This window comes from Lygodium microphyllum, unplaced genomic scaffold (genome assembly GCF_053477565.2).
Source record: "Lygodium microphyllum isolate KBCC unplaced genomic scaffold, Lygodium_microphyllum_v1.1.10 scaffold_31, whole genome shotgun sequence".
Taxonomy (NCBI): domain Eukaryota; kingdom Viridiplantae; phylum Streptophyta; class Polypodiopsida; order Schizaeales; family Lygodiaceae; genus Lygodium; species Lygodium microphyllum.
Genome location: NW_028229514.1, coordinates 20971423 through 20973964, shown reverse-complemented (window position 1 = coordinate 20973964; position 2542 = coordinate 20971423).

The following is a 2542-nucleotide window of genomic DNA, read 5'->3' as shown; positions in this document are numbered from 1 at the left end:
TCATAGAATCCTACTCATAATTCACTGAGCTTACTTGCTCAAGAGCTCTTCAATCACTAAAATTGAAAGGATTGAATTAGTCATCAATTAGCCCATTCCTCTCACTGCATTGATGCATTCAAGAAGATCAATTACCTTGTAAACTCTATGCAATCATGTGCTTATTGATTCACCATTTAGGAGCTCATTGTTATTTCCTAATCATGATTGCTAACTTGTTGTGTTTATCAATGAGAGCCGAAAATACATTGTAAAAGGATAAGTTAGCAACTAGTAAGTCACTGGACTACCAAGGTAATCCCTTCCCCATCTACTATGTTGTTTATTTCGTGCATATCATGAAAAGCCCAAAGCTTCCTTTCAATTGAATGCATTTCATGTTGGTTGTTAATTAAAAATATATGCCATGTATACTCTGGCTAAGGAAAAGGCCAATGCCAACAAAGGCAAGGTGGTAATCCAAAAGAGAGATGGCCCTCCATTACCACTTAAGACCCCCAAAGAGATACACCACCCAACCCGAGGGGAACTTTGCCCACCTCACAATGCTTCAACCCAAGGTAATCAAGGAGACCAAAAATTTATCCCGATTGAATTTTTTTCAGAGTGCCAAAAAAGGCTCATGCTTTTGATATATTTGCAAATACAAGGAAGCATAAATGAAAATTTACATATTTTTATTCTTATGGATAGTGGTAGCACTCAAAGTTTTATGAATAAATCAACCATGGATCATTTGAAATGCTTTCCCACTAAACTACAATAGCCCCTAAGAGTGAAAGTGACAAATGGTCATGCGAAAATCAGCACTCAAATATGCTCTACAATACCTTTATGCATGGCTGAAAAATCTGTCTCATTTGTTGGCTTGATTGCACTTGATATGGACCGCATTGATGTTGTTTTGGGCTGACTAGCTGAAACACTTGAAAAATTTGCCATGAAGTTCTCTCAGCTATACATGGAGTTTATTATGCATGAATAGCTCATATAATTAGAGAAAATTCAAGATAATGCAAAACTTTAGCTTTTTGCAACCTAGCAACTCTAAAGAAAATTCAAGAAGACATTTGCATTATTGCATTTGAATAAAGAAACTACAAATCAATACATAATTTCAACTAAGAATTCAACATTGAAATATCTCTTGGATGAGTAAAGGATTTATTCCAAATACATATAACCCTCGCACCTAAGAGATAGATGAATCACCCCATTGACTTGGAGCCCCATTCAAAGCTAGTGAATAAGCCACCTTATAAGCTCTCAAAATGCGAGTATGAAAAAGTTGCAAAGCAAATCAATGAGTTTCTTGAGATAGGATTCATTGAATCGAGTTCTTTTCTTCATGCATTCCCAATCCTGTTAGTCATGAAGAAAGATGGATCATTTAAGATACTTATTGCCAACTTTATCCCCAGCAAGACAATATATACCACATCTTAAGTATCCAACCAGTTTATAGAGCATGCGTTTAAGTTGCATGGGCTTCCACAAATAGTTGTGTATGACAATTATACAAATTTATAAGCCATTTTTTAAAAACATTTTTCAACTCCATGGAGACAAAATTAGCTCCATCTACAACATACCACCCCCAAACAAATGGCCAAACTAAGAGGATTAAATGGCAAGGTTAACCCTCCAAAGAAACCCTCTAGAGACCAACAACAATCTTAGATAAGTTCCCCCACCTAAAGAATGCAATTATAACTAAAGAGACTTATTTTTGCCCAATTTAACCTTCAAACTATTTACAAACACACTATTTTAGAACAATTTTTATATGCCCCAATTATAACGTGTAACCTATATGGACTGAATGTGCATTTCATGAGCTTCATTTTAATGTCACATGTCTCAATCGAAGCCACCCAAAAAGATTTGACAAGTTTTCTCCAACAAACCTATTCTAAACATACTATTCACTATTTGTCATACCCTAACTATTAAGAATTGGTGAACCACCTTATACATTGTCAATCCATGTATATTATACATATTTCATATACATCATATACAATTCCACAAGATTAAGCTTCCCCATTCATATACTACCCTCTAATGTTGAATACAATAGTACTTTGCAACCCCACTATGAGTCGCACCAATAAATCCTCTGTTTTTTAGAGCAAAACCCTTAGAAGCTAAGATGGAATGTAAAAGAGTGGGATAAATAAGGACACACATGGTTAGCAAGGGAATACCCAATTATACTAATGGGTATTTAAAGTGTTGTGAGACTCGATTAAGGCATCAATTTCATCAATAATCAAGTCTCTTTATCTTCTCCGAAACTTCCATGGCTTCCCTTCTCTCTCTCTCTCTCTCTCATTTGTTAGTCTCTCTATTTCTCCCCCTCTCTCCTCTCTGCAGTCTTCTTCCTTCTCCTTCTCTCTCCTAGATCTCCTTCATTACAGTTGCTTGACAACTGGTTCTAGAAAGTTCGATGAAAATTGAAATGAAAAAATTATTGTATCATATGAACTTACTAGGGGATGTGACGACATTCAACAAATGTCCTTTCAAAATGGCACTAGTG